The 24,276-nt window shown below is 45.6% G+C and overlaps 1 pseudogene; it reads left to right on the forward strand.

The window, feature by feature from the left end:
* The first annotated feature begins 9,913 nt into the window (after positions 1-9,913).
* On the forward strand, positions 9,914-20,887 carry LOC114083518 (protein transport protein Sec61 subunit alpha-like; annotated as a pseudogene).
* Positions 20,888-24,276: the final 3,389 nt, after the last annotated feature.

A 24,276-nucleotide genomic window follows, 5' to 3' on the forward strand; every position in this document is an offset into this window, starting at 1 on the left:
TTTTTTTTTTTTTTTTTTTTTGCCTTTGGAAGAAAGAAGAACAGAGTTTTAGATTCTTCCGTATTTATGTTTCTACTCGGGAACAAAGGGTTGTGTGTGCGTGTGTTTCTTTGTGTTGGCTTTTTTAAAAGCAATGGGAAGGAAAAAAAATTACCCTTTTTCTCACTCTCGCTACCCCCTTTTGTCCTTCGGACACTTTTTGTTCTTTGTTTTTGTTTTTGTTTTGTGAGGAGTCCACATTCCTGTTTGTAATCCTTTGTCCGGTTTTGGTTCTGTTTTCAGTAAAATCTCCTTACTCAAAAAAAAAAAAAAAAAAAAGGAGGAGAAGAAGAAGAAGATTTCCCTTGTGTTTACCATAAACAGCTTTTGTAGTGTTAAGATATTTTTCTATTATATATAGTTTTCTAGTGTTTTGACCATGTATTTAGTCAAATGCTTTTTCTGCATTTGTTGAGATAATTATTTTTGATTCTTGTCTTTACATCTATTTACTTAAAAAATGTTTATTGATTTCCATGTGTTTAACCAACCCTGCATCCCTGGGACAAAGCCCACTGATCATGTTGTACAATATTTTTAATATGATTTTGTATGTTGTTTGCCATAATTTTATTGAGAATTATTACATCTCTGTTCATCAGGAATACTGGCCTGAAATGTTCTTTCCTTGATGTGTCTTTGTCTGGTTTTTGCATCAGGTTGATATTAGTTTCATAGAATGAGGTTAGAAAGTTTTGCTATTTTCTATTTCATAAAATAATTTTAGACAAATTGGTGTTCATTCTTTTTTCAATTTCTTGTAGAACTGGGCTGAGAATTCTTCTGATAATGTTTTTTTTTTCTTAGTTGTTAGGCTTGTGATAAATGCTTCCTTGAGAGAATTAATGTAGTACACTCAAAACTTTAGAGGAGAAATGCCTATCTTAACATTAGCCTGCTTTGACAAATGTTAGTCCTCAATAACAATATTTTTTAAACATTTTTTGTTTTCCCCAGAAGAGGACTGACACCTCCAAGATTCCTTTCTTTAAACACGTGTGTGTGTGTGTGTGTGTGTGTGTGTGTGTGTCCAGTGTTTTGTGGTCACTTGTTAAAACTTCATTAAATAACACAGCCATGACTTCAATTTGGGTATTTTACTCAAAATTTTTAGTCCACATCTTAAGTTTTTGATCCATACAACACTTAAAGTAGCTATAATTTCTATCAGAGTTTCTACATGGAAGTATGAAATGATGGGATAAAATATTTTAACACTCTAACTCTCCAATATTATCCAATTTATTGCTAATGGAGTGTAATGTCATTCATACTCTTGACATAATTCTCCTGAAATAAATGTCAAAACCTTTGAAATAAATGAAACATAAGAGGATCAGTCAAGGGAAGTGACAGAGCCCCCATGAGAGCAGGATGAAGATTATGAAATACTTCTGAATTAAAAGCTAAGTTCCACGAAAGGTGGAATCAACATTTTTCATGTGTGTGTGTGTGTGTTTGTGTGTGTGTGTGTGTGTTTGTGTGTATTGGGATAATTACTACACTAAGATATTTAGGTATTTGTAGAGTAGGAGAATATAAGATACTATTACAGTGTTAAGAAATAGGGAAATAAAAGGAGCCCTATCATAAACATCATGCTGAATTTAGCTGGAAACCCAAATGTGAAGCCTAGAGATGTTTTGTAGAAAGAAACAAAGTTAAGCAAATAGATCATCAGTTCTCTTGCTGCTGAGGACAGAGTAGAACATAATAGTTTACACACATATTTTTAATAAATTTAATAAAATGCTTCATTTCAAGGGAAACTAATAAACCAGGCTGTGGTAGAAAAAACTGTCAAGTTCAACTTGTTAAACTGTTTTTGACACATCTATGACCAAGAAGAAAAATGACTATTTCCCATGAATAAACTCAGTAATAACAGAAAGTCTTTTCAGATAAGTGGCTACACTTTGAATAATGCTGCAATATTCATTAACTCTGCTGCCTCTTCCAGAATAGTCCCTCAGTGCCTGAAAGACACATGAATACAAAGAAATAGGTAGCCAGGGCTTTGAGTTTCTTCAAGAAAAATTTCATTTTTTCCCCAGCTTTGGCCATCCTGACATCAATGTGTGGATTCAGATATTTGGAGCAAAGCTGTACTCTGATGATCCAATTACCTTTTTCTTTTAAAATTAAAAAAAAAAATTCTATAGAAAATGCTTACTTTACCTGAACATCCAAAGTCTGTTGATATTCATTGAATGAATTTAAAATGTCTTTGAAATGCATTTTTTCTTTAAAGTTTCAGTGAACAAAATCATCTTTTGATATTTGGGTGAAGAAAATCAGTGAAAATTCCTTTGAAAGCTTGAATACTTATCAGGAAAAGATAAAATAACTTTCTCTAAATTATTATAAACTGCTCTTATTACAGAAAAGTCAGTAATGTAATAGAAAATAATTTGGACTTTATTACTGTTGCCATTTTTGTTTGTTTGTTTGTTTTTGGTTGTATTCCTAGCAAAACAATCTAAGGCTTCTCACCAGACCCTGGACATGTATGATTTGTTGTATAAGAAATTAAATTAAACAAAAAACACTAATGTTTTATGTGAGTGTGTATACTCTTAAAATATATTTTTCAACTAAAAAAAATTCAGAGTAACGATACCTAATATAAATGTATATGGCTCCCATAGAGCTTTATTTTCCAAATGACTAGTTTGTGAGAAGTAAATATGAAGAGTAAACTGAGACATCTTCTCTTAGAAAGAAATCAAAGAAGGGATGGAGAGTGAGAGATAAGAAGGAAATAACCAATAAAATGAGAAAGGAAGAAAGTAGAGAAGAGAGAAAGGAAGGAACACATTTGACTAATGTTTTTTTCTCATTTGGGAATGAAGACAGGTTAAAGCACCTTCTTTCTGAGGAAGCCAGCTTTTCTTCCAATTACCCCTTCCCATTGTAGTCCATCTTCTGATTCTCTTGACCTCATCAAATTGAATATTTCGCAGATATACATTGTCATTATGAACCAATCTGTGCTTGAAGATAATTTCTTCAGCTACTGTACAGTTCAGCTTAGCCATGAGCAGGTAGTTTAAGAACTGTGAAAAAAATGAACTGTAGATGCCAATCATGCAGGATTTTCTCTTTCCCATTCTAGGAACCAAAATGAGAACCTCTTTTCTGTTAACCTTGGCTGAGAAATGTAAAAGAAGGCCCTGGCTGGCCCTGGTCAATCCCAACTCTACTAAATATTGTTGTGAGCATAATGGAACTTGATCTGGACAGAAATGACTCATGGACCCTGTTATCTGTTTCTGGTAGGATAGTGTTAGTAACTACCATAGCTCAGAAATGAAAGATCTACATGGGAAGGATTAAGTTATAAAGAAAATATGGAGAAAGAATATGGAATTTTCAGTCTCATCAAATGCCTAGTATTTATCTGATCAATAGGACTGTGTTTCTAAGTAATATCACCCACAATTTATCTGCCCCTTAATGTGTATCAGTATACCTCTTTACTTGGACTATCTTCATTTATTTCAACCAGAGATTTGTTGGGTAAGAAAAAAAAAAGTAATCTCATTTTATAGGTAGCATACTGGAAGTTAGGTGGACTTTAAAAAATCTCAGATAATTTTCTCATGATTATTTGTAGTGAAATAAGTTTAGAACATATTTTCCTTAGTATTCAAAGAATTACTACCTATGGAGCAGAGTGATAAATAATCATTTTTTATTGATGTATAAACATCTTTTTAATAACATATTAGTTTATTCACTAAGGGCTTATGTTCACTATTCTCTAAAAAGATCATGAAAATTGTAGAAATAGATTTTCTTGATTTTTGTAGGAAAACTCCAGCACCACTTCACACACACAAAAAAAAAATATACAAAAAAAGAAAGAAAGAAAGAAAAGAAAAGAAACAAAAGAAAAACAATGTTGTTGGAAATTATTAATTTTCAGTGCAAATTTATTGTTGAGGGCCAGTCCTAGGCCAGGCATGTTTGAGGCTAGGAAAACCACCAAGCCTTCTTTGATTGTTTTAATTAACAGGCAGGTTGAGTTCATCGTGGACAGGCAAAAGGAGTGTTAGATTGGGGCTCCAACCTTCTCCTCAGAGTCTGTCCCCATCTTCCCATGGTTGTATTCCTCTCAGGTGCTCTGCACCCTGGAGGAGGAGGATGGAAACTGACTACATCTGCATCCATCTGCTGATGTGGTCACTCTGATAGAAGCTTTTCTTCCCAGACAGGCCCAGCACAAGTCCTGGTCATCCCTGGCCCTGGGGATATAACTATGACATGTGATCCCCTAAGCAACTACCATAGCCCACACTGAAGTCAGGGGTTCCCATCAACCTCAGCTGAAGGCCTGGGATGGAATGTGGGAGGGGATCTGGGGGGCCATGAACTCTGATGGGGACTTGAGTGAGAGTGAGCCAGACAGTCCCCACAGTGTCAGGGGTCCTGATACCCGCAGAGCATGCTGTGGGTGCCATCTGTCCCTGCATCCTGGGACACTAGGTAGGTGATGGTGTCCAGGTTCCATTCAGAGGGAATTTTGTTGAAATATTTGGTCAAATGGTAATATTTCAAATGCAGAGAACCACACAAGTTCTTGGAGGTGGTTGTCACTGTTGTTTTCTAAGAGCAAAGTCTGCAATTCTTAGAAGTGACTGAGAAACAGCTGTGTGATTGACAGCTCCTGGCCTCACCCTCCTCCCCCGGGCTGAAGAAGGGCAGGGATTGTGGCTATGGTGTGATAATTTATGCTTATCTAGTATCCCTCTAGAATCCATTCCATAATGTAAATAAATAACTGCTTCTTTTTATGCCTTCTGTTGCATTTTTATATCAAATGAGATGTGAAACACAGGCCTGTGGAGGAAACTTGCTGCTAACAGGAATGTGTGAATGTATCTCAGGACATCATCCGGAAGGAAGCTGTGATCCCTGGGTTGTGACAACCTTGAGTGGAACTGAGTTTTTAATAGAATATCATGTACAAACTGCCTGAAATCCTGTGATAAGAATTACACGTGTTGTGTGGGGAGCCCTGATGCACACAGCTAGGAGGGCAGTGCAGGTCTTAATTTAAAATATTGTAATGAATACTCATCCTGAGGGAATGTGAGTAATAAAGATGAAACCAGAAGACAAATGGTTGCATTGCCAAAAGAGAAAAGATTGTACAAAGAAGCAAATTGGAAAGGCTCAGAACACATAATCTGAAGCCAAGGGAACAAGACAGAGGACATGGCTCTCTGCATGGAAGCCACGTGCCTTTGGCCAGTGGGGGCAAGTGTTTCCCTGCCTTGTCTGGCTGTTGGACCTAGACCTCAGGAGGTGAGCCACCAGGACCCATAGTTCAAAGCCCTCCTTTTCTGAGCACTTTGGTTGCGGCAGAGGAAGGCTCTGTTGTCCACAGAAAAGAGGGGAAGCAAAGCCCAGGCTTTCTGCAGAGGACAGGCCCTCCCCATGCTGTTGCCCTGGTGCAACATGCGCTGGGAAATATGACCATGTTTGGAAATCTGGAATCCATCCTCAGCTCCCTTCTGGGTTTCTCTTTGCTGCTGTAGTCCAGACAACATGGTGACAGTTCGTTGGCTTCCATTGCTGGAACAAACACTTGAGACATCAACTTGCAGAGAGAAGGGGTTTGTTAGCATATAGTTTTTGAGGATTTAGACTGTGGTCAGGTTTGGGGGCTTGTGGTGAGTTAGCACCCTGTGGCAGGGAGCGTGGGGTAGAGAAAATGTCCACTCACTCTTTCCCTGAACAAAGAAGAGGAGGGAGCTGGCTTCCTGCAGCCTCCCTCAAGGCCCATGATCTAGAACCTTCTGCAAAGTCCCCAAAGGTTCCCCACCTCATCAACACCAGACTAGGAACCCCATCAACACCTGGCCTCTAGGGACCACCCAGATCCAAATGGAAGCAATCACTAATGAAACAGGGGAGGGCCACCCTGTCAATCAATTTGACGAACCCAGTTGCTTTTTGTTAATATTTAGCCATTGGCCATGGAACCAAAACTCAATGCTGATTAAGACAGCCAGCACATCATGGTTCATGAGGCATGAATCAGGCTGTGTCTCCCAGTGGGCTTACACTTCACACCTGAGCTGAGAAGAAGGAGGCAGCTGCCGGCCGGTCCTCACCAGGCCATGCAGCACCTCTGCAACTAGCCAGTGCAGCTGCCCCTCCTCACCGCCATTTGGTGTTAGCTTCTCCTCTCCTTCTATTAAAGGGTTAACTGAAAAGTGAAAGAACACAGGGAAGGTTTAGTCTGTCTCTCAGGAACATCTTGTGTGATTCGGTCATCTATAACTTATTTTATGAAAAGATTTTGTAAAAATCACAAACACACAAACATGTATATAGACAGACTTATATAAAATCAAGCCATTGACTCCAAAGCCTGGGCTTGGACCACTGTCTGAGGCTCTGAAGATGCTTGTCAAGGGGTCCCTTCATGGGTCCCCATCCTGCAGTTCTCTGTCCCACTGGATGGAACAGCTAGATGAACACCTAGTGGACATTTCCCCTCAATAGTCTTTAATATTTTTATTTCTAAGGATTGGTGTTCATTATAAAAATTTTAAGCTACATAAGGAGAAATCAAAATCCCAGCACCCCCAGTATGACTCCCATTCCAAATGGCTCATCTAAGTCAACACTGTGCAGAGACAGCTGGCTGGACAGAGAGTTGGGGGGTGATCATCACACCCTGTAGCTGTGACCTCCTGCTCTGCATGCTAGGATTCCAAGAGATGTCAAGTCCCCCATTCCCTTCTACTTAAGAGGAACCAAGAAATCTAATGTGAGATCCTTGCACTTCCAAAAGCATCAACCACCAAAAGGTACTGATTTTTGACAGAATAAAAACCATATATATTTTGCCTAGAAGAATCTCAATTCACCTCCAAAAGAAACACATAGGACAAAAGTGAAGAATAAGAGAAAGTTATCTCAAGCAAATGGACACAAAAATTAAACAGAAGTAGCTATTCTTATGTCACAAAAATTACACCTTAATACCAAGTAATTCTCCTGCCTTAGCCAGCTGAAGTGCTGTGATTACAGGTGTGAACCACCACACTTGGCTGACTTTAGTTTTTAATGCAGTTGGAATTCAATCAAATTACAAAAAATTCTTTTAAGTGTTCAATCATATCCAGTTACCCCAATAACCAAAACGTTCATTTCTTCTTATATTAATGTTATTGTTTTGATATATAAAGCTTTAAAATAAGATTTTTCTTATTTCAACTGATTTATAGGTTAGTGTTCTGATCCCTAAATAACCATTGTTATTTACTTATAACATATTTTAAATAAATGCATATTTCTTTAAAGCATAGTATTAAGATGTATAAAGATTAGTAAAATGATAATATAATAATAATAATATTAATAATAATAATAATAATAAGCAAAGAAAATGCAAACATAAAAGAGTAAATAGTATTTGTCAGGAGGGTAGACATTGTCACAGGTAAAAAGCCTAAGCCTCTTCAGACCTTTTAATTTATTTGATTGTGCACATGCTATATCAATTAGATTTACATATTCATTTAATTTTCAACTCTCAAAGAGTTGTGATACAAATCTACGTATTACAAGATAACAAAAATAGAAGACAGTAAGAGAGGAAGAATGGTCACACAGCACAAGGAGTAAACATTAACCAAAATGGCACTAGTAAATATTCACCTGTCAAGAACAACCTTAGTGGGGTAAATTCTCCAGTAAAAAGACATAAAGTTCTATAATACATAGAACAAAAAAATCTATATTTTGCCTAGAAGAATCTCATTTCACCTCTAAAAAAACACATAGGATAAAAGTGAAGAATAAAAGAAAGATATCTCAAGAAAATGGAAATAAAAACTAGAAGTAGCTTTTCTTAAATCACAAAAAATAGACCTTAATACCAAAAGTAAAAATAGACAAAAGTCGTTATATAATGACAAATGGTTTCAATTAAGCAAGAAAATATAAGTATACATATAAAATCACATAATACTACAACACATAGACATAACACAGACACTACTTCATCTAAATGGAGAGAGAGACTTCAATGTATATTAATAGAGGACTTCTAAGTTTGAAAAATGGATGGATCTTTCATCCAAAAACATCAAAAAAGAGACACAGGATTGTAAGTGTTTTGACCATAGAAATATAAGGACAGCATTCCTCTGGTGAGCAAACTCCCAGGAGGTAACAGGCACCCTGTTTCCTATGTTTGGAATATTCAGCAGTTTCTTTCAGAAACCAGCAAGATAACTAATACATGTGCAATTCCTAGCTGTTGTGGCAATGCCTTGCATGAGGAAGCTCTTTGCTAGAATCTTATCAGCCTCAACCTTGACCTTAGGCACTTAGCTTTTGGGGAGGGACTCTCTTTTTAGACAACCACATTGTTTTGCCAAGCTCTGCTGCACCTGAAGCTGTCCACATAATAGTAACTTTAAACAATGGACTTACTTGAGAGCCACACAAGTCTCCTATTGCAACCTTAGTAGGTAACTATCTAAGAAGCTGCATAATGTTGCTAAATCTGTAGTCTAATGGCACAATGAACAACAGTGTACTACTGATGCCAGTGCCATAAGGTAACCTACTACTATAAGTAAAGCTGGCAGCTTGAACAAGGAGACTTTCTACCATCCTGTCATTCTGCCTCTGCACCTTGCTTCTGTCTCTTCTTCTTTCTTTACACAGGATTTAAAGTACACTGAAGAGCAGATAGGCTTAACTGAACTTTCCGACAAAAACCAAAAGAAGACAAATTCTTCACAACAGTACCAACAACATTCTCCAGAATAGACAACAGATTAAGTCAAAAAACAAACCTTAACAAATTTTAGAAGCTAAAAAACATTTGAAATAACTTTTTTTCTGAACACAATGTAATAAAACTGGAAACCTACAACAGGCAGAACTTCAGAAACATCCTGCATGTCTGCAAATGTAACAACAAGCTCTCAAATAGCCAGGAGTCAATGAATAAATAGAATGGAAATTTTTAAAGATTCTTGAGAAAAATGATGATAGAAACACAAAATTAAAAAAAAAAAAACATATAGCATAGAGCAGAGGCAATTTTAAGAAGATTAGATCAGTACATACCTACATCAAAAAAGAAAACAACCAAGACTTCCACTTCAAGGAGGTAGAAAATCAAGAACATGCCTGACCCAAAACTAGTAGAAGAAAAAATACTAAACATCAGAGAAGAGGTAAATAAAATAAAGATTAAATATTATTTTAAAAATATCAACAACAGAAAGAATTTATTTATTTATTTATTTACTTACTTACTTACTTACTTACTTACTTACTTACTTACTTATCCCTAGGATTGAACTCAGTAGCAACCACTCACTGAGAGATGTCTCCAGACCTAGTTTGTTTTTTATTGAGAGACAGGGTCCCATAGAGTGGCTCAGTGCCTTACTTTTGCTGAGGCTGTCTTTGAACTTGCCTTCCTCTTGCCCCTCCTTGAGGATCTAAACTGTTCATATCAATGGTTAAGAGTACAGCTTTGCCATTGAACTCACTTAAGCAGTGGGAAGATCATGATGCTGTATAATATGAGCATTCCCAGACGTGACACCTACGGACATCTTCTCATTGGCTTTGTCCACAGAAAGCATGAGACTCACCTTTCAGGACTCTGCTTGGTGCACGGTTTGGCTTCTTCTCTTTTTTGGGGGAGGTTGTCTGTTGGAGACTAAAACCAGAACATCATGCATGCTCGGCAAGTGCTTCCCCATGGAGCTGTGCCCCCAGCCCACCTTGGCCTTTCTTGGTGATCAGAGAAAGTGTCTCTGGGACTCTATTTTTAATGACTTACTGGGAAACTTCATGTCCTCTGATTCTACCTCTTCTGCAGATCCAGTTGAAGGAGAAGGTGCTGTGGAGAGCCATCCCTCTTTTCATCTTCTTAGTCTCCGGTCAGGTCAATCCGGTCTCCTGTGCTGTTGTTGGGGCAAGGGGGAGAGGGGGGAACCATGTGCCACTCCTTTGGTTTCTACTTGTTTCCAGATCCTTTGTTTGGTATTATGGCCTCAGATTCTGTGGACCCTTTCTACTGGATGTGAGGGATTCTGGCCTCCAACAGAGGGAGGCTCAGACTCACTCTGCCTCTTCTCTGCTTGACCAGCACCATTTAGTTGAATTACAGCCTTTCTGTGGAGCTCAGAGAATGGGCAGCTCTGTGGCCTGGAAAGTCTGCATGTGCCACGTCAAATAGCCTGATCAATGGTGCATTCAGCCTGGGCAACACCATCTTCTTTAGAATTGGGTTTGAATGCAATACAAAACCTGGAAGAGCAAGATAAGTCTCTGCTTGAGAATTTCTGAAAACTTAAAAAAACTAGAGTGTTTGAAATCCCTGAAATGAGATGGTGAGTCCACATGGAATACTCTCTAGAACTCTCTATTGGTTTCTCAGCTGCATCTTTTTCATATCTACAGGTGAAATATATGGATCAAAACCACGAGTGACAGTGGAGGGTCGAATCTAACCAGTCACCTGTGGGTCTAGAAACGATTTTCTTGTGTATGTTGATGGTGCATTTGATGGACACGGTTTAAAAATGGGGTTCCAGTCACTCAGAATCAGAGCTCATCTGAACATGATGGAAAGGGAAGGTTGATTCCCAACTAGATCCAAATGTGCCAGCCCCATCTGCAGACTCAGGACATCATTGGAATGTTCTGCAGTTTTATGAACTGATGAAGGACGGGCCTCTCTGTCCTCTGTCCAGCTAGAATGGATCTGTCCATGGGGATGGGAATGCAGCAGGCTCTTGAGGGGTACGTGACTTTCCAAACAGAATGACATGGGGTCTGGTGGGCTCGACAGAGGGACTCAGTTGTGTTCTTATCTTTGGTTTTGGGGGGTTATGCTATAATTGCTGCCAGCAACCTGAAGCCCATCCAAAGTGGAGAAGGGGTCACATTCAATTCTGTAGGTTCATTTTATTAAATAATGTCTTGCTTTCTTGAGCTCACAGGGGCTTTGTGGCTGCCCATTTCCTTAGGCACACTCACGGAGCTGGGTATCAATGCAATGGTCACCTTGGGCCTCATCATGAAGCTCTTGGCTTGCACCAAGATGATTGAAGTGGGTGACACCCCAAAAGACCAAGCCCTCTTCAACGGGAGCCCAGAAGTTTAAGAAAGATCATGGGTACATTTCTGGTGTCTAGTTGAGAATTTGAATTGGCTCCAAAATTGGGGGCATTAAAACAGCCCAGTTTGGCCTGTGTGCTTTGCCTGCCGACCCTGTAGGTGCTCCATGGCCTGTTAGTGAGAGAGCACTTCTGGGAGGTGCTGGGTATGGGGGAAGGCCAGGCAGGGCAGGGGAGGGCAGGAATGCCCCAGAGGATGGACTTGAAGGATCAGTGCATGGAGGTCACCCCTTCACCAGCCATGATTTACGTACCTCACGAAGGAGGTGACATCTACTTCAGAGCTGTCATAAGAATTCAATCAAAGCCAGATGCTGTGGAGTATGCCTCTAATTACAGCAGCTTTGGAGGCTGAGGCAGAAAGATCACTATTTGGAGGCCAACCTCAGCAACGTAGTGAGGCCCTAAGCAACTCAATGAGACCCTGTTTCTAAATAAAATAAAAAATGGCTGGGGATGAGACTCAGGGGTGAAGCACGTCTGCTCAGTCCTCAGTATCAAAAAAAAAAAAAAGGATTAAATTAAATAATCACTCTCACAGTGCCTAACACATGGTAGTTATTTAGCAAGTGCTATTTTTCTTCTGTATTTAAAAGGATTTAATGAGCAAAAAGGTGATCCTCTCAGTCCAGCTCTGCTGTTGATTAGTTTTTTTGATGTGGAAGAAATGTGGATAATAGTTCTGGAGTCTCAGTTTCTACATGCTGTTAAACTAGGTTAAGAGTATTGGCTGTATCAAATGATAGGCAGCCCCAATAATGGGGACCAGCCTCAGAGTCAGCCAAGCCTAGCCTCTGTTAACTGGAATGTGCTATTTAGAAAACAATATTTACAATTTTCTACTCTGCCATCTTCCATACAGCATGTCTTAGAGATCTTAAGTTAGTAGGTTAAATAATTCAGTGAGAAATCCATCTAACTTAAATTGTGAGTTTCAGACACAAATCAAGTTTGTAGAATATATTTATGTATTAATGCATTAATCATTAATGAATTAAGTAATGCATTATTAAATATTAAGTAATGCATTTATTATTCAATGCCTTAAATTAATGCATTATCCTTCTAAAACACTAATAAGTGGTTTTCTTTTTTTAATTTTTATTTTTGACATTTTAAAATATACTTGGCTTAGTGCAGTGGTGCGCGCCTCTAATTCCAGCAGTTCGGGAGGCTGATCCTGGAGGATTGTGAGTCAAAGCCAGCCTCAGCAACAGGGAGGCCCTAAGCAGCTAGGTGAGACTCTGTCTCTAAATAAAACCAAAATAGGGCTGGGGATGAGGTTCTGTGGTTGAGTGCCCCTGAGTACAATCCCCAGTACCAAAATAAAAACAAACAAACAAAAAATTTGCATTATTTTTCTAAAGCCCAAATTGGGTGTTTTTTTCTCTTTCTCTCTTTGTTTTTAATTTTTTTTTTTGCAGACCTGAAAATGGAACTCAGTGCCTCTGCCACTGAGCTACAGCCCCAGAAGTTTTCTCCTTACCCTTGACAATTTTTTAAAAATGTTTTTCCATATTAAGAATTCAAGATAATTTTTTAAAAAAAGAATTTAGGATGACTGGTCTGAGGTTTAGTAAAGCACTTGCCTACCGTCCGAAAGGCCCTAGGTTCAATCCCTAAAGCCACAAAAAAGATGAAAGGTGCTTTCACTAGAAAGCCTCTGAGTTCTCATGCGCTTTGACGTGTGACAGTTGGACACTTCTCACCAAGGTTCCCGTGGGCAGTGTCAGTATTTGCCATCTGTGTTCCTGCCACACTCTGCTCAAGATTTTCTTAGGACCCTAGTGTTTGGCATGATTGTCACCATCGGCCAGTCCATTATGGATGTGATGACAGGCATGGACAGGGACCCCTCAAAGATGGGTTCTGGGATCTGCCTTCTGATCACCACTCAGGTGAACCCCCACTCTCGCCCCGCTTCCTGAGTGACCCTGTTGTCCCTCTTCCTCCTCAGCAGTACTCAGCCAGAGCTGGGGCCAGGCCAGGATCAGGGCTGGGCTCAAGGCTAAACACTGGCCTGAGCAGGGTAAGGCCCCGGGTTGGAGGCTGGTCACCGCCCAAAAAGAAATCAATCAAATAAAGACATTGCGCCCATCTACAAAGAGAAGTATTGAAATCAATAAAGGCATGCTGTCCACCTGCAAACCCCAAAACAATTAAGAAACAAAAAAAATATTGGGGCTGGGGCTCAGGGGTAGAGGCTCACCTGGCATATGCGAGGCCTTGGGCTCCATCCTCAGCACCCCATAAAAATAAAATAAAGATGTTGTGTCCACCTCCAACTAAAAAATAGATTTAAATAAATAATAGAGAATCAAAAGACCCTGGCTTTGGCTTCTGAATTCCCGTGAGGCTGATTGAGAAGGGTCTCCTATTTGGCCCTCATAGCAGAGAACCCTGACATTGAAGATGGAAGGAACCAGGGCGCTGGGGCCAGTAACGCAGAGTCCAATTTTATTAATTAATTTATTTTAATTCTGCAGTTTTTTTTGTGGTGGACTTGATCGTCCTCCTTTTGGATGAGCTTCATTATAAAGGGCACGGCCTGGGCTCTGGCTTTTCCCTCTCCACCTCAAACAACATCTGTGAAACCATCCTGGGGAAGGCCTTCAATCCCACCACCATCAAAACCGACCAAGGTAAGGGCCTGCCTCCCTTTGGGTACCTCTGCAGGAAGTTTTCATGTATGCAGAGTATTCTCCTGTGGAAAAATGACTGTTTCATAATCATTTCTTCTGAATTTTCAGTGTGCAAATGTTTAAAATTATAGCTGAGTGCAGAGGCTCAAGCCTGTCATCCCAGCAGCTCAGGAGGCAGAGGCAGGAGGATCACAAATTGGAGGCCAGCCTCAGCAACTTAGTGAGGCCCTAAGCAACTCAGTGAGACCCTGTCTCTAAATAAAATAGAAAAAGGGCTGGGGACACGGCTCAGAGGTTAAGTGATCCTGAGGTAAATCCCTAGTACCAAATAATAATAATAATAATAATAATAATAATAATAATAACAACAACAACAACAATAACAACAACAACAATAACAACAACACTTACAATCAAAATGATATCTAAACTTTCATGTCTTATAAGAATATTTCAAGGACAGTTAACATGCCACAGAGTAATTCTGCCTCAAATTTCTTAGCAGGAACCTGCACTGCAAGGATAAAGAAGTGTTGATTTTAGCCAATTGTCTTCTGGTGGACATTTCAGTCCTTTCTCAGTCACAGTTAGCATCTAAGTGAATATCCTTGGGCAATCATCTGCACATATTTTAGCAGTTGTTCTTAGCGAATAAGATTCTAAAAATGACATTTCTACACCAAACCACTTGTTCAGTCAAGGAGCAGTTAGTTCGATGATTACAAGTTCAAGGACAGCCTTGGCAAATAAGTGAGACCCTGTCTCAAAACAGTTATGGGTAGAATGACTGTTGCTGGGTTCACCCTGCAGTATTGCCAATTTGGGGAGGAAGGCACTGGGGATTGAACTCAGGGACAGTTAACCCCTGAGCCCCGTCCCCAACCCTCTTTTGCATTTTACTCAGAGACAGGGTCTCACTGAGTTGCTTAGAGCCCCAATTTGGCTGAGGTTAGCCTCCAATTTGCAATCCTCCTGCCTTAGCCTTCAGAGCCACTGGAATTACAGGCAGGCACCATGACACCTGGCTTACAAATCTTAATAAAATAAAAATTGAAAAACATGTGAGACTTCTTAGGAGAGGGAAATTGACTTTTTTTCTTTTCTTTTTCTTTTGGCCTCTGATCCCTGAATCGGTTTTTTGCTGGGAAGTCTCTCATGGAAAATATTTGTGTGCATTTTCGTGTTTTCTTGGAATTGACTGTGGAGTTGGTTCTTGGCCTCCAGTGCCATGTCATCAAATTGAGGAAACTGAAGATGAGTCCCTGCAGGGTGCCTGAGAAGATCCCATGGGAAAGACTGGACCTCAGGTAGGAGGGTCGGGAACACTTACAGAACAGTAGGCAAAGGTGACACCAGACTCTTCCTAGAATTTCAGAAAATCTAAGGTGAATTGAGGATCTGGGGGTGCAAAGCAGCTGGACCCCAGCTGTGGATGTGGTTGTGAAATCTGGGTAGGAGTTAGGGAGTCTGCCAAGACCTCCTGGCTTTTGGGAGGGCTGCCTTCAAAAAGAGTGGGAGCAGTGGTGGCCACAGGGGACCAGTCAGTGAAGGCTTGGGCTGTGGCAGCCAGCCAGAGGATCACTTTGCTCTGGAGCAGGATGGTGAGTGAGGGGACAGTTTTTGAAGGAATGATTTGCTGTCCCTGGGAGACAGGCTGAGAAAATGGTGGCACAGCCATCCAGCCTGAGCCAGCCAGTGTGACATCAGAGTGAGGGCCTTAGGACTTAGTGAGAGATGAAGGCAACAGACAACCAAGACTTGGAGGTGGCTGCCCTTGGCCACCTCCGGAACCTGGCTGGGGCAGAGGGTCTACCTGGGGGGCTTTGAGTGGTGCTGTAAGAAGCCAAAATGGTGGAGCCACAGGGACACCACCAGGATGGGCAAGAAGAGGGTGGAGCAGGCACAGGTAGCTTGCAGCTGGAAGGGTCTCCTGTTACCAGGAGTGCCACCACGGCTCAGCTTGCAACCTGGAAAGTGGGGTGTGGAAGGGCCCCTAGGGTGGAGAGTGCAGTTGGTCATTCTTCTCTGAGGTGGGGGACAGTCCAGGCTTGGAGGGAGGTGGAGACATCACATGGCTTTCGCCCCCCGGGTGACACTAGAGCATGAAACAACCCAGTTCCCAGAGACAAGGGGGTAGTGATTTGCAAGAAATGACCACATTAAACATTCAGAATGCTCATAAGGCCCTCACCCTGCCACTGCTGTCACCCACCTTTCATTCCAGACACTTGTCAGGCAGGTGCTGTAAAGCACCAGGCTCTTCTGTGGGTGCTAAGAATACAAAGGGATATAACATAAGATGTGTGAGCGTCAGTGTCATCCCAGGGTCCTGGGTCAGAGTAGAGAAGAGAAGGAAGATGGGGCGACTGGGGAAGAGTCTTACGGGTCCATCTAGAGAACCTGGCAGGTGCAAAGGCCCTGGGGCAGAGATGAGCTTGTGTGTTGAGGGTCGGTGCATGGCTCAGTGGAGCAAGCGAGGAGAGTTCTGAGAGGTCACTGGTGGCAAGAGAAACCAGGACAAGTCCCTGGGATTGCTGAACTTTCTCCTTTACAAAATGCTCAAGCTTTCATGTCTCCAGATTTTTGACCACAGAGACATAAGCTATTGTCCCACACAGCGAGGCAGCAGGGAGAGCGACTGTCAGAAGACCACCACAGGGATGCCAGGGGGCCAGGGAAAGCTAGGACAGCATTTCTGTCACAGACATCCCGTCCATGTGGTCTACAGGACAGATGGCCCATCTGAGTGGCCGTCCAGAAGGTGATGCAAGTCCGGCTGTCCCAACTCTGGGGTGACAGGAAAATGCTGTCCCAGGGAGAGACTGGGACATCTGAGTCCCCAGCCATTAGCCACTCTGCCCACGAAAGCCATGTCTAGGGAAGCACCAACCTGTCAGCAGGGGCCATGGTGACAGTGTTTCCCACTGTGCTTTTGTCCTAAAGTCAGTCTCATGCCATTTCTGAAGTGCTCAGAACTTGGCGCCCTGTGCTTCAGTGTTCCTGGTCAGTGTGTTGCCTATTCCTCAGGCCAGGCACCTTTCTGCCTGTTGATGAGGCTGAGGCAGGAGCATCTCAACTTGGAGGCCAGCCTTAGCTACAGCAAGGCTTCAGCAACTCAGCAAGATGCTGTCTGTGAATGAAATACAAATAGGCTGGGGGTGTGGTTCAGTGGCCTAGGGCCCCTGGGTTCCATCCCTGGTGCCAAAAAAATCCAGACCGTGACCCCGTGACTGTGGGTGCCGTGAGTCTCCTGGCTGAGTCTCCTGGCTGATTCTGTTCTCCTGACTCTGCTTTGGCCAGGAGGAGGCCTAAGACCCAGCAGAGTCCAGCCCCTTGTCCTTCCCTTCACATTTGTGTCCTCCTCTGCCAACAGGCATGGAATTGGAGGGTGCCATCGTTGCACTGTTCCATCTCTGGGCCACGCACACAGACAAAGACTGAGCCCTTAGAGAGGCTTTCTCCTGCCAGAATCTCCCCGACCTCATGAACCTCATTGCCTCCATCTTTGCCTTGCTGTGGTCATCCATTTCCAAGTGAGTCCAGCGTGAGCACAGGAAGTCTGCATTTCTTTTTCTTTATTTTTTGGTACCAGGGAAGGAACCCATGGGCACTTAACCCCTGAGCCCCATCCCCAGCTCTTTTTATATTTTATTTAGAGACATAGTCTCACTAAGTTGCTGAGGCTGGCCTCCAAAATTTGCAGTCCTCCTGCCTCAGCCTCCAGAGCTGCTGGTGATGACAGGCCTGTGCCACTGTCTCTGGCTTCATTATAATTTCTTTTTCTTTTTTTTTTTTTTCCCGTTTAGATACAAATGGCCATAAAGTGGACTTTAGTACATTTGAAGCCAGTTTTTCTGCGTTTTTTTTCTGTGTGTGCCCCAAGCACAGTGGGAGTGAGGGAAGGGGCAGGTGCTCTCCAGCACTGTCAGAAGTCGGGTCCCCAGAGCTGGTGCCACCTTTCGTGCCTCTGGCCTTTGTCCTCAGGGCTTCCGGGTTGACCTGCCCATCAAGACTGTGCACTACCAGGGCCAGTACCACACCTACCCAATTGAGCTCTTCTTCATCTTCAACGTCCTGATGGTGCTGCAGTCCGCCCTGGTCCCCACCTCTACATCATCTCCCAGATGCTGTCAGGCCACTTCAGTGGGCACCTGCTTGTCAGCCTGTTGGGCACCTGGTGTGTCAGTCAAATGTTCCTGGGGAGCCTCTCCTGGCCACAGAGTGGGTGGTGCTGCTCAGCATTTGTGCGTCTTGCTCCTGACCAAATGTCTCATGCACAGATCTCCTCCCCTGTGTCCTTTCCCAAATTCTGTGCAGGACATTTTTTGTAACAGGGACTGAACCCAGGGGAACTTGACCCCTGAGCCCTGTTCAACCCCCATTTAGAGCCAGGGTCTCACTGAGCTGCTTAGGGCCTTTCTAAGAGACCGAGGCTGGCCTCCAACTTGCCATCGTCCTGCCTCAGCCTCCTGAGCTTGGGGTGATAGGTGTGTGTCACTGTGCCTGGCTGCAATCACAGTTTTGGTCTGCTCTGGGTTCATCTCGAAGCTCAGGTTCAGTAGACTCAGCATCCCAGACCTTCTGTTCCTTCTTCCCAGGACACATCTTCTGGAGGCCCTGCCTGTGCCTACCCAGTTGGTAGTCTGTGTTACTACCTGTCTCCACTGGAGTCCTTTGGCTCCATGTTGGAGGACCCTGTCCATGTGGTAGTGTACCTCATGTTCATGCTGGGCTCCTGTGCCTTGTTTTCTGAGACCTAGGTTGAGGTCTCGGGCTCCTCTGCCAATGACATAAGTATAAATGGAGGTTCTTAAAGTGTCACTTGGCTTGTTGCTTTGTCACAGTGGTGGTTTGTGACATGCAGATGGGCCACCCACCTTGGTTAGACAGTTCAGAGCATTAAGGACAGATGGACAAAGCTCAGCCATCAGTAGCAGGTCTGAGAACCTGAAGCCAGAGTGGAAAACCACATCTTGTCTGGTCTTCTCCTTATGACACCTTGTTGGTCCAGGGACACTTAACACTTGAGCCACCTCCCAGCACTTGCTAAATTTCATATGGAGACAGTGTCTCGCTGAGCTGCTCAGGGCCTTGTTAAGTGGCTGAGGCTGGCCTCCAACTTGCAATCCTCCTGCCTCAGACTCCCAAGCTGCTGGAATGACAGGGGTGCACCCCCAGCACTTAGGGCATTTTTAAAGTCCATGTAAAGATGTAGAGCTGCAGAAAGAGCCCTTTCAGTGTCCAGCAGCTCGAGATCTTTCCCTCCAAACACATCTATGAGCACATCCTCTGCTCTGGGCATCATGCATGTGTCCAAGCAGCTGAAGGAACAGCATAGGGTGATGCGGGGCCACCGGGAGACATCCTGGTGCATGAGCTCAACCGGTGAGTGTAGTACCCACCCCCAGTCGGCATGTGCAGCACCCAGGCCTCGAGCACTGGTGGGCCTTGGGGTCTCCAGTGTCCATGGGTCTTATTCTCGGATCACAGGGTAGGCAAGGTCCCTGTGTCATTGGATATTTATGAACCTGCTAAGTGCTGGATGCTGGGGACATGCAATAAGATGCCTGGCGCCCTCAGCAGGGAGCCGGGAGCATGCAGCCTGGTGACGCAGCATGGGGCTCTGTAGAGGTGGTTCCGGCAGCAGGGGACCCTCACCTCTGCTCATGCTGGTGGGATGCTGCCCTAGGCATCCAGGAGCAGGTGCCCAGGCTCTGAGCACAGAGTGGGTCTCCAGATGGACCTGAGCTGAAGCACCGGGCTCTGTGGGATACACCTGAAGGCCAAGGCAGGAGGATGGCAAGGTGGAGGCCAACATCAGCAAATTGGTGAGGCCCTAAGCAACTCAATGAGACCCTGTCTCTAAATAAAAGACAAAAAAAGGGCTGGGGATGGGGCTCAGGGGTGGAGCACCCCTGGGTTTAATCCCCATGACCGAAAAAAGACAGATGGTTGATGTGGCTTAGAGGCTAGCAGAGCGTCAGAGTTTGAAGTGATGTTTGAAGCGGGAAGGTCAGTTCCACCAGACAAGACCACAGCAGAGAGGAATCCAGAGACCAGCTGAGCCACAGCCAGGTGACCTGTGTGGCCGTCACCTTGGGGTGGAGAGAAGGGAGGGTGGGAGAGGCCCCAGGGTGCAGGTGCCCAGGGCAGGAGGAGTGCCCGCTGCAGCTTCACCTCGTCCTGGATTGAGGGCTGCCCCCAGCCTCCCTGGTTCCCTCTGCCATTTTCTTAGCTCTTCCTGTGCCACTTGGCAGCAGCCACAGTGAGAAGGGCTGTGTCTACAAAGTCAGGTGACAGCCCAGGTTGTCCTGTGGGCTCTCACTTGGTGACCTTTCCTGAAAGAAGCAATGACAGAAAAAGCCACAGTTGCAAATTCTAGGTTGCTTTCGAGTCCTTGGTAGGGACAGTGGCCATTTCAAGAGTCATGTCCGAGTCCCTCAACCCCCTTACTGAGGACCAAACCCAGGGTTACTTGGCCCCTAAGCCATGTCCCCAGCCCTTTTTAAAAAAATTTTATTTAGAGACAGGGTCTCACTGAGCTGCTTAGGGCCTTGGATAGTAGCTGAGGCTAGCCTCCAACTTGTGATCCTCCTGCCTCAGCCTCCCAAGTTACTGGGGTGACAGGTGTGGACCACTGCATCTGGCAGCCTTTCAGTTTGGACTAGTAGCAGTCCCCTAGCAGGGACTAGGTCCCGTAGCATTAGTGGGGCACACAGGGTTGTTAGCAGATGATGCTTCAGGGAGGTGGTGGGGCCTCCTGAGTTTCTGGTCTCAGTCATGGGCAAGACTGATGGCCAGTTTGGGGGCTCTGTGGTGGCCCAGGGCTGACCACCTGCCCTACCCCAGATACATCCCCATGGTGGCGGCCTCTGGGAGACTGTGCCTTGGGGCCTTTCGGTCATGGCTGCCTTCCTGGGCACCATCTCCTTGGGGACGGGGATCCTGTTGGTGGTAACCAACATCTCCCAGTCCTTTGAGATCTTCATCAAGGAGCTGAGCGAGGTGGGCAGTATGGGCACCCTGCTTTTCTGAGAGCCATGCCTACCCAAGGACCAGGGAGGAGGCTCGGCAGTGCCTCGGAAGGTAGTGGTGGCCGGGGGCAGCGGTGCTGCAGCACATGGGGACATCGTCATCTGGCTGACATCTGCCCCTCCTCTGCACCGTGGGGCGGCCACCCTCGGCGGAGCTTCTCTCCTCCTTCTGGCTTTGGCAGCTGCAGCCGTGACAGGGACGGGGAGTGCTGTCCCCATTTTCTGTCTGACTTTGGTTTTGGCCTCCCCTCCCACCTTCAGTGATGTGTGCAGCCACCGTGGCATCTCTGGACCCACAAAGGTGGCTTTTTGACTCTGCTTGGAAGCACAAAATCTCTATGTGTGGCCTTAGGGTGGTCGCACCTCCTCTGGGGACATGGACAGCGTCACCAGCTTGTCCCCATCATCACCAGCGGTGGCACTATCTGGGTGAAGACTGTTTCCGTGGGGGACATTGGGTCCTCTGGGCTCCGGATGACACAGCTCCCTGCCCAACTGTGGGCAGCTGATCTCCCACCAAGTGTCCAGATGGGCCTCATGTTGGGGCAGAGACAGGACTGCCATCCCTGCCGCCTCATGGCCACCTTATGGCCAGGCAGCTTTGTCCTTGTCCGGGGGAGGCCTGGGGTTGCCATCTCCACCCTCGCCTGGCTGAGCTCGGTGCCCTCAGGGGACCACCCCGCCACGTCCATTTGTCCAGACTCCAGCCGTGGTTTGTCCTCACTGTGCAGCTGCCCCAGCGCCCCTAGGAAGGGACATATTCTGTCTCTCCCTGTGTTTCTAGAATGTTCTGACTGCACTTAGGGACCAAATGCAAGTAAGGGGACAGCAAGATGCCACCAGCTCTTTCGGCCACCACCACATTCAACCTTCACCACATAAAGAGGCTGGGAGGGGAGGTTCAGGCTCAGGGCCTGAGCTCAGGGTCAGGAGCTCGGGTCTCTGGGAAGATGCTCTGGTGTCTAAGACAGAAAGACAACGATGTCTATGGTGACAGGTGATGTAGAACATGAAGCTGGGGACCTTTCTGGAATTCTCAGCAGCCCCTCTCAGACTCAGCTGCTGTCTCCCTTGGGAGGGTGCCCCAATTCTCCATGGGCACTCTCATGGCTCAGTAGAGATGGCATACTGTCCCAGAGACCTGGGACAAGAACCAGAGGAGCCTCGGCCCAGCCCAGGGCCCAGCAACCTTCTCTCATGTGGCCTTGTCTAGACCCAGTCCCCAGTAGGGCAACACCAACACCAGCTACCTCCCAACCCAAGGGGGCCTCCGCCATACCTCTCCTGCTCCTGTTAGAGAGCAGGGACTCCCAGGCCACTGCTAGGGACTCCATGGCCTCTGGCAGGTAGGCCCAGTCCCTGGCTCCCAGGCTGTGCCTGGAGAGCATCAGACTTCAGAGGAGCTTGCCATTCTGCTATCCCCACATGGCCTGGGCTTCCAGTCCGTGGGCAGTGATCACAATAGGTTGTTGGGCAGGGGCTGACCCAGCTTCCAGGGGACTGTCACTGTGGACACCAAAATGGCATAACTGAGATACAATGGATAAATGATAAATAAAGGCAAATTTTTACAAACTGCTGGTTCACGGTGTCATTTCTGCTCAGGCTCATCCCCAGAGATGCACTGGCCTGCAGCCTGGCCTTCCTCCTGCTGGGAGCTTCCCCTTGTGCACACGCCTGCATCCCAATGACTCGAGAGGCTGAGGCAGGAGGTTCATGAGTTGGAGGCCAGCCTCAACAATTTAGTGAGGCCCTCAGCAACTCACGAGACCCTGTGTCTAAATGTGAAAAGGGCCGGGGTGGGCCTCCGTGGTCCAGCAGCCCTGGGGTTCAGTCCATGATACAGGGAAAAATCAAAACCCCAAGTCAGGAACCTCCTGCCTTGGGAAGCGCTTGGCCTTTTCTCTCTGCCCTGGGGACTTGGGGCTGTGCCTGGGGCCACTGAAAATCTGCCTCACAGCAGAGCAGTTGGAACCCATTGTCAGGTAACCTGTGTGGGGGGGGTGGGGGGAGTGGACTGGGGCTCAGGCCCCACCTTCAAACACCCCTAGTGTCTGCCGCTGACTTCAGTGGCCAGGTGGCTCTTCCCCCCTGGGGCAGACTCTGCTCACCACTTCCTCCATGTGATCCCTGCTCAACCATGGAGCCCCGGAGGAAGCAGCTGGTCGCCATATTACAGGTGAAAAAAGTAAGGCCCAGGGAAGTAGAAGGCCAGGAGGCAGCTGGGAGGCCAAGCTCCAGGCTCTGCCTACCCCAGGCCCCTGCCTGCAGGGACCTGCTAGAGGTCAGAAATGAGGGGTCCTGGTGGCGTCAGCTGCCACCCCTGGCTCTTAACTCCTGGGTTTCCTTCCCACGACTCCCTCCACCACTGACCCCCACCTGCACTCTTGCCTGGCCTGGTCCTCACAAGCATAGTACCCATGAGCCTCCAGTTTCAGCTTCCAGGTGGGTGGCCACGTGAACTGCACAGCTTCCTGATGAGGGCCGGTGCCTGAGCATGTAGCACCATCCAAGGACTGTCGTCCAAGGGACATCAAACACCGGCCCAAGCTTCAGCACCCACCACACCCACCAATGTGTCTCCTTGGAGGCTCCCAGGGGTGCCCTAACTATGCCAGCACCCACCTCACTCCTTGCCCCAAAACTTCTGGGGCCACATCACCCATCTGTCTTTTCTAGAAGCATTAAAGCCTGGATGAGAAGCAAATAGACCAGAATCAGGAAAGGTCTAGCAGTTTCCATGAGGCCAGAACAGGTGCATGCCTGTAGGGCATTACTTGCTGCCCGCTTCCCATCTTGGGGCCTCACATGTGGCTGGGATGGCGCCTGGCGATCAGCCAGGAGGCAGTGCTGTGGGTAGTGACGGAAAAACAGACCACCTCCAGGAAGGTCCAGGACTCTTTCGCCCTCATGGACAGCTTGTGCCTTCTCTTACAGACCATGGGATGGGTGGACATGTGAACTCACTCCACCCCTGTGACCTTTATCCTGATTGGCTCCTGTGCGGTATATTAGCTGTGTGTACTTCCTCAGTAAACGAGATCCTGCTTTGACTGGTCCCCTGGCAAATCTGGTTGTCCTCCAGTGAGGGAGGGCTGGGTGTGGGCAGCCAGTCGACCTTTGCCTCTCTTGGCTTGTCCTAGTCAGGGCATGTTTTCCCCATTTCTCCCACAGGTCAGCAGAAAACAGGGGGCTAAAAACCCTGACACATGCCCTCTCTGCTCAACTCTGAAAAGAATCGTGCCTACAAGGACTTGGTTAAGAGCCTTCATAACCCCAGCCCCGTGGTGCACACCTTTAATCCCAGTAACTTGGGGAGCTGAGGAAGGAGGATTGCAAGTTCAAGGCCAGCTTCAGCAACTTAGCAAAACCCTGTCTCAAAAAATAGGG

The sequence above is a fragment of the Marmota flaviventris genome, chromosome 12 (assembly GCF_047511675.1).
Source record: "Marmota flaviventris isolate mMarFla1 chromosome 12, mMarFla1.hap1, whole genome shotgun sequence".
NCBI lineage: Eukaryota > Metazoa > Chordata > Mammalia > Rodentia > Sciuridae > Marmota > Marmota flaviventris.